The sequence below is a fragment of the Coregonus clupeaformis genome, unplaced genomic scaffold (genome assembly GCF_020615455.1).
Source record: "Coregonus clupeaformis isolate EN_2021a unplaced genomic scaffold, ASM2061545v1 scaf1514, whole genome shotgun sequence".
NCBI classification, from domain to species: Eukaryota; Metazoa; Chordata; class Actinopteri; order Salmoniformes; family Salmonidae; genus Coregonus; species Coregonus clupeaformis.
In genome coordinates, this window is record NW_025534968.1 from 72,743 (window position 1) to 81,210 (window position 8,468).

Below are 8,468 nucleotides of genomic sequence, written 5' to 3' on the forward strand. Positions count from 1 at the left end.
TGCTGAACTGACATCACATACTAAGGAAATTACCTTGATAACAGCATTTTCTGAAGTTAAATGCAACAGTAAAACATTATTTATGAAAAACGATCTATTGGTATAGTATTTGAACGCTATAATTTGTTTTGAGCATGATAGCTGTACTTTTAATACAAATTGTATTTTTCAGAGTTGGGTTATGAATGCAGCATTATCCAGTATGTATGGATGGGTGTGTTCTTCATCCTGTTGCCATGACGGTGATGGTGACGTTGACAGGTTCGTTGTCCTCAGTGGGGGAGAGAGGGAGACAGGGAGGCAGCCCCTAGGAGAGGACATGGACGGACCTAGAGAAGAGATTAATTTATCATCATAGAACTGATTGGATGTGTTAACATGTTAAAGATCCAGTATGTAACTTTTGGGTGACGTGACCAAAATCCACATAGAAATATGAGTTCTAGATCTATCGTCCTCACTGTAAGCAAGTCTAAGAAGCAGTAGATCTGTTCATATGCTTCCTTTTCTTAAATTTGGTTTTTGTACGTCAGCTTCAAACACAATATTGTTTTTGTTAATTGAAAATATATTTCACAGCGGTTTGGATATACAATGATATGCTTTGGATAAAAGCATCTGCTAAATGACTACAATGTAAATATTCCACACTTGTTTTGTCACAATCTGAAATTAGACAAACATTATAGAATTGTGGCAACCAATCACGGAGCGATTGCTACATATTACTCCTTTAATGACATGGGCCTGAGGGGGAGGTTATGTCTCATTGTGTTAATGAGATATTAGCGTACCTGGGCTAGGGAGGGAAATGTTCTGTGGCTCCTCCCTCTCCCTCAACTCCTCCCATCACCTCATCATCAGGGAAGTTGATGTTCTCCCTGGACTGGCTGTGCTGCCTACAAACACACATTATATACATATTATATACACAGAGTGTATGTGTAATATATATATATATATATATATATATATATATATATATATATATATATATATAGTACCAGTCAAAAGTTTGGACACCTACTCATTCAAGGGTTTTTCTTTGTTTTTACATCGTAGAATAATAGTAGAAGACATCAAACGATGAAGTCGGAAGTTTACATACACCTTAGCCAAATACATTTAAACTCAGTTTTTCACAATTCTGACATTTAATCCTAGTAAAAATTCCCTGTTTTAGGTCAAAGTTAGGATCACCACTTTATTTTAAGAATGTGAAATGTCAGAATAATAGTAGAGAGAATGATTTATTTCAGCTTTTATTTCCTTCATCACATTCCCAGTGGGTCAGAAGTTTACATACACTCAATTAGTATTTGGTAGCATTGCCTTTAAATTGTTTAACTTGGGTCAAACGTTTTGGGTAGCCCTTCCCAAGTTTCCCACAACAAGTTGGGTGAATTTTGGCCCATTCCTCCTGACAGAGCTGGTGTAATTGAGTCAGGTTTGCAGGCCTCCTTGCTCGCATACACGCTTTTTCAGTTCTGCCCACACATTTTCTCTAGGATTGAGGTCAGGGGCTTTGTGATGGCCACTCCAATACCTTGACTTTGTTGTCCTTAAGCCATTTTGCCCTTTGCTTAGAAGTATGCTTGGGGTCATTGTCCATTTGGAAGACCCATTTAGACCAAGCTTTAAATTCCTGACTGATGTCTTTGAGATGTTGCTTCAATATATCCACATACTTTTCCTTCTTCACGATGCCATCTATTTTTTCGGAGAAGTGCACCAGTCCTCCTGCAGCAAAGCACCATAGCATGATACGCCACCTGACGGTTGGGATGGTGTTCTTCGGTTGCAAGCCTCCCCTTTTTCCTCCAAACATAACGATGGTCATAGGCCAAACAGTTATATTTTTGTTTCATCAGACCAGAGGACATTTCTTCAAAAAGTACAATCTTTGTCCCCATGTGCAGTTCTGAAAACGAGTGGCTTTTTTTATGGAGGTTTTTGGAGCAGTGGTTTCCTTGCTGAGTGGCCTTTCAGGTTATGTCAATATAGGACTTGTTTTACGTGGATATAGATACTTTTGAACCTGTTTCCTCCAGCATCTTCACAAGGTCCTTTGCTGTTGTTCTGGGATTGATTTGCACCACAAAGTACAGTTAATCTCAAGGAGACAGAAAGCGCTCCTTCTGAGCGGATGACGGGCGGCGTGGTCCCATGGTGTTTATACTTACGTATTATTGTTTGACAGATGGAGACGTGGTACCTTCAGGCATTTGGAAATTGCTCCCAAGGATGAACCAGACTTGTGGAGGTCTACAATCTTCTTTCTGGGTCTTGCTGATTTCTTTTGATTTTCCCATGATGTCAAGCAAAGAGTTTGAAGGTAGGCCTTGAAATACATCCACAGAGTACACCTCCAATTGACTCAAATGATGTCAATTAGCCTATCAGAAGCTTCAAAGCCATGACATCATTTTTTGGCATTTTCCCAAGCTGTTTAAAGGTACAGTCAACTTAGTGTATTAAAGCTTCTGACCCACTGGAATTGTGATACAGTGAAATAATCCGTCTGTAAACAATTGTTGGAAAAATTACTTGTGTCATGCACAAAGTAGATGTTCTAACCACTTCCAAAACTATAGTTTGTTAACCAAGACATTTGTGGAGTGGTTGAAAAACAAGTTTTAATGACTCAACCTAAGTGTATGTAAACTTCCGACTTCAACTGGATGGAAGTCATGTAGTATCAGAAGTGTTAAACAAATCAAAATACATTTTATATTTGAGATTCTTCAGGGAGTGCAAAGCTGTCATCAAGGCAAAGGATGGCTATTTGAAGGAATCTCAAATATAAAATACATTTTGATTTGTTTAACACTTTTTGCGTTACTACATGATTCCATATGTGTTATCTCATAGTTTTGATGCTCTTCACTATTATTCTGGACTGTGTAAAAATATATATATATATATATATACACACACACAGTGCATTCGGGAAAGTATTCGAGACCCCTGACTTTTCTACATTTTGTTACGTTACAGCCTTATTAAAATTGATTAAATTATTTTTTCTCCTCTAAATCAACACACAATACCCCATAATGACAAAACATCCCCAGCATGATTCCACCACCATGCTTCACCGTAGGGATGGTGCCGGGTTTCCCTCCAGACGTGATGCTTGGCATTCAGGCCAAAGAGTTCAATCTTGGTTTCACTCAGATCAGAGAATCTTGTTTCCGTATGGTCTGAGAGTCTTTAGGTGCCTTTGGCAAACCCAAGTGGGCTGTCATGTGCCTTTTTACTGAGGAATGGCTTTCGCCTGGCCACTCTACCATGAGGGCCTGATTGGTGGAGTGCTGCCGAGATGGTTGTCCTTCTGGAAGTTTCTCCCCAGATCTGTGCCTCGACACAATCTGTCTCGTAGCTCTCACGGACAATTCCCGACTCAGTTTGGTTTTTGCTCTGACATGCGTGTCAACTGGGGACCTTATATAGACAGGTGTGTGCCCTTCCAAATCAGCCAATTAATTGAATTTAACACAAGTGGACTACAATCAAGTTGTAGAAACATCTCAAGGATGATCAATGGAAACAGGATGCACCTGAACTCAATTTCGAGTCTCATGGCAAAGGGTCAAAATGTGGAAAAAGGGAAAGGGTCTGAATGCACTGTATACACACATGTTTTATATGCAAATGATATATACTCACATTCCAAACAGCATGTCATGGAGTCCTATGTAGAGACAGGAGAGTTAAGGTCAGATATTAAACTGTTCAGCATGCTGGTTAGGGTCAGGGTCAGCATGCAGTTAGGGTCAGGGTTAGCATGTTAGTCAGGGTCAGGGTCTCATGCTAGTTAGGGTCAGGGTCAGCATGCTAGTTAGGGTCAGGGTCAGCATGCTAGTTAGGGTCAGGTTAGCATGCCTAGTTAGGGTCAGGTCAGCATGCTAGTTAGTCAGCAGCATGCTGAGTTAGGGTCAGGGTCATCATGCTAGTTAGGACCAGGGTCAGCATGTATAGATTAGGGTCAAGTCATCATGAGTTTGGGTCAGGTCAGCATTGCTAGTTAGGTCAGGGTCAGCATGCTAGTTAGGGTCGGGGTCAGCATGCTAGTTAGGCCCGATTAGCATGCTAGTTAGGGGTCATGTCAGCATGCGTTAGGGTCAGGGAGCATGCAGTTAGGGATATCATGCTAGTTAGGGTCAGGGTCAACTATGCTAGTTAGGGTCAGGGTCAGCATGTTGGTTAGGGGTAGAGGTCAGCATGCTAGTTAGGGTCAGGTCATCATGCTAGTTAGGGTCATCATGCTAGTTAGGGTCAGGTCATCATGCTAGTTAGGGTCAGGGTCAGTATGCTAGTTAGGAGTCAGATCAGCATGCTAGTTAGGTAGGGTCAGCATGCTAGTTAGGTCAGGTAAGCATGCTAGTTAGGGTCACGGTCAGCATGCTAGTTAAGGGTCATGGTCAGCATGCTGTTAGGGTCACGGGTCATCATATTAGTTAGTGTCAGGGTCATCATGCTAGTTAGGGTCAGGTCAGCATGCTAGTTAGGGTCACGGTCATCATGCTAGTTAGGGTCAGGGTCATCATGCTAGTTAGGGTCAGGTCAGCATGCTAGTTAGGTCCAGGTCATCATGCTAGTTAGGGCCAGGTCAGCATGTAGTTAGGGCCAGGGTCAGCATGCTAGTTAGGGTCACGGTCAGCATGCTAGTTAGGGGTCAGGGTCAGCATGCTAGTAGGTCAGGGTCATCATGCTAGTTAGGGTCAAGGTCAGCATGCTAGTTAGGGTCAGGTCGATGATGCTAGTTAGGGGTCAGGGTCAGCATGCTGGTTAGGGTCCAGGTCAGCATGCTAGTTAGGGTCAGGGTCATCATGCTAGTTAAGTAGAGTAGGGTCATCATGCTAGTTAGGGTCAGGGTCAGCATGCTAGTTAGGTCAGGGTCAGCATGCTAGTTAGGGTCAGGGTCAGCATGCTAGTTAGGTCAGGGTCAGCATGCTAGTTAGAAAGGGATGGTCAGCATGCTAGTTAGGGTCAGTCAGCATGCTAGTTAGGGTCACGGTCATCATATTAGTTAGTGTCAGGGTCATCATGCGCAAATAGTTAGGGTCAGGGTCAGCAGCAGTTAGGTCAGGGGTCATCATGCTAGTTAGGGAAGGTCATCATGCTAGTTAGGGTCAGGTCAGCATGCAGTTGGTCAGGGTCATCATGCTGTTAGGCCGGATGTAACGGAGGTCAGGGTTAGCAGTTAGTTAGGTCACGGTCAGCAGCCAGTTAGGGTTAGGGTCAGGATGCAGTTAGGTCAGGGTCATCATGCTAGTTGGGTCAAGGTCAGCATGTTAGTTAGGGCAGGTTAGCATGCTAGTTAGGGGTAAGTCATCATGCTAGTTAGTGTCAGGGTCATCAGCTAGTTAGGTTAGTCATCATGTTAGTTGGTCAGGGTCAGCATGATAGTTAGGGATCATGTTAGTTAGATCATCATGTTAGTCAGGGTTATCTGCAGTCAGGGTAACATGTTAGTAGGTCATCATGAGTAGGTAGGTCATCATGTTAGTCAGGGATATGTAGTTAGTGTCATCAGAGAAGTAGAGTTGACATTAACTGGATGGTTAGGGGTTAGAGTTGACATTAACTGGATGGTTAGGGTTAGAGTTGACATTAACTGGATGGTTAGGGTTAGAGTTGACATTAACTGGATGGTTAGGGTTAGAGTTGACATTAACTGGATGGTTAGGGTTAGAGTTTCCTGGGGTCCTGCATCATTAAGGCAGTTATATACAATAACGTGTACGTGTGTGTATAGTGCGTATGTTATCGTGTGTCTATGTGTGTGTCTCTTCACAGTCCCCGCTGTTCCATAAGGTGTATTTTTACCTGTTTTTTAAATCTGATTCTACTGCTTATATCAGTTACCTGATGTGGAATAGAGTTCCATGTAGTCATGGCTCTATGTAGTACTGTAAAGTACAAAGCTTGTCTTTCATAATTTGGTCAGATGTACTTGGATGTGTAGTGTCAGCGTTTGTTGCTGGCATGTCAATCCTAAATTTGCTAATCTTGCCTATGAAAAAATCATTAAAGTACTTTGCAATATCAGTGGGTTTTATGATGAATTAGCCATCTGATTCAATGAATGATGGAGCTGAGTTTGTGTATAGTGTTTGTGTGTGTAGGTGTGTGTATGTAGTTTGTAGTGTGTGTGTGTGTGTGTAGGTGTGTGTGTAGGTGTGTGTGTGTAGGTGTGTGTGTAGGTGTGTGTACGTACGGGGGTTGTTGTTGCGGTTGCGGATGATGTACATGAACAGCAGAACGGTTGCTATGGCAGCGATGAGCATCCCTCCAATGGCTGCTCCAATCACAGCAGGGTACGCACTGAAGGGAGGGTCCGCTGCAAAATACACACATTTTACACACACACACACACACACACATTTTACACACACACACACACACACACACACACACACACACACACACACACACACACACACACACACACACACACACACACACACACACACACACACACAGTCAGAATTGTATTCCCTCTCCCATTTACAGAGAGCTTGCCATTTACAGGTAATTTCCAATTGAGCCGACATTGCAACTTTTACGTTAATGGATCTCTGCAAACATTGTGGAAAATGCCTTTAAAATGTGCATAGTTAGCTGCATAGTGACCTACACAATAGCACAGCTTGGATTGGATCCCGGCCTTTGCTAGCTAGCTATGTTTTGTGACAAAATGTGGGATATATCGTTAACATTGGGTTGTGGTGCACGATGTCCATACAGAACATACAAACTACCTGGCTAATGTCGGCTAGCACGTTAGTGAATCAGTGATGCTTTGATAACATGAACATTCAGAACTAATCTCTAACAGAATAGACAGAGCTAACGGGTTCAGAACTAATATCTAACAGAATAGACAGAGCTAACGGGTTCAGAACTAATATCTAACAGAATAGACATAGCTAACGGGTTCAGAACTAATATCTAACAGAATAGACAGCGCTAACGGGTTCAGAACTAATATCTAACAGAATAGACATAGCTAACGTGTTCAGAACTCATCTCTATCAGAAGTTTAATTTTTGTCTTTATAAAGACAAAAATTATACTATCACTCCTTGAGATATCAGGAGTCCTCTAGCTGTAGAATGCAGCTCTGTCTATTCTGTTAGATATTAGTTCTGAACCTATTAATCAATTTTCAATTTTATTTTATATAGCCCTTCTTACATCAGCTAATATCTCGAAGTGCTGTACAGAAACCCAGCCTAAAACCCCAAACAGCTAGTAATGCAGGTGTAGAAGCACGTTTAGCTTTGTCTATTCTGTTAGATATTCATTCTGAACCCGTTAGCTATGTCTATTCTGTTAGATATTATTTCTGAACCCGTTAGCTATGTCTATTCTGTTAGATATTAGTTCTGAACCCGTTAGCTATGTCTATTCTGTTAGATATTAGTTCTGAACCCGTTAGCTATGTCTATTCTGTTAGATATTAGTTCTGAACCCGTTATCTATATCTATTCTGTCAGATTAGTTCTGAACCTGTTAACTTTATCTAGTCCTGTCTTTTTCCTATCTAGGAACATCTACTTGAAGTGCTGCCTGTCTTCCCAGTAACCTACTTAGCTGCTATTAACTTGCAGATGATTGTTGACACATCAACCAGGATGAAGTGGCATGGAAATTTGTGACTTGTTGTTATTTTGGTAATCAGTTTCTGTATTGGAGGGGGAATGGTTTCTCCTTTCCTAGGCAATTAGTACTGGGAGGTGTGTCCTTCTCCTCTCCTATTAGTACTGGGAGGTGTGTCCTTCTCCTCTCCTATTAGTACTGGGAGGTGTGTCCTTCTCCTCTCCTATTAGTACTGGGAGGTGTGTCCTTCTCCTCTCCTATTAGTACTGGGAGGTGTGTCCATCTCCTCTCCTATTAGTACTGGGAGGTGTGTCCTTCTCCTCTCCTATTAGCTGGGGTGTCCTTCTCCTCTCCTATTAGTACTGGGAGTGTGTCCTTCTCCTCTCCTATTAGTACTGGGAGGTGTGTCCTTCTCTCTCCTATTAGTACTGGGAGGTGTGTGCTTCTCCTCTCCTATTAGTACTGGGAGGTGTGTCCTTCTCCTCTCCTATTAGTACTGGGAGGTGTGTCCTTCTCCTCTCCTATTAGTACTGGGAGGTGTGTCCTTCTCCTCTCCTATTAGTACTGGGAGGTGTGTCCTTCTCTCCTCTCCTATTAGTACTGGGAGGTGTGTCCTTCTCTCTCCTATTAGTACTGGGAGGTGTGTCCTCTCTCCTCTCCTATTAGTACTGGGAGGTGTGTCCTTCTCTCTCCTATTAGTACTGGGAGGTGTGTCCTTCTCCTCTCCATTAGTACTGGGAGGTGTGTCCTTCTCCTCTCCTATTAGTACTGGGAGGTGTGTCCTTCTCCTCTCTCCTATTAGTACTGGGAGGTGTGTCCTTCTCCTCTCCTATTAGTACTGGGAGGTGTGTCCTTCTCCT

The 8,468-nt window shown here is 42.5% G+C and overlaps 1 long non-coding RNA gene across 1 annotated transcript; it reads right to left on the bottom strand.

The window, feature by feature from the left end:
* Positions 1-816: 816 nt before the first annotated feature.
* Positions 817-6,340, bottom strand: LOC123487195. The gene is made up of 3 exons (XR_006659680.1): positions 6,224-6,340; positions 3,670-3,694; positions 817-899 (listed from the first exon to the last, which is right to left on the bottom strand). It is a non-coding gene; the product is annotated as an uncharacterized LOC123487195 (long non-coding RNA).
* Positions 6,341-8,468: the final 2,128 nt, after the last annotated feature.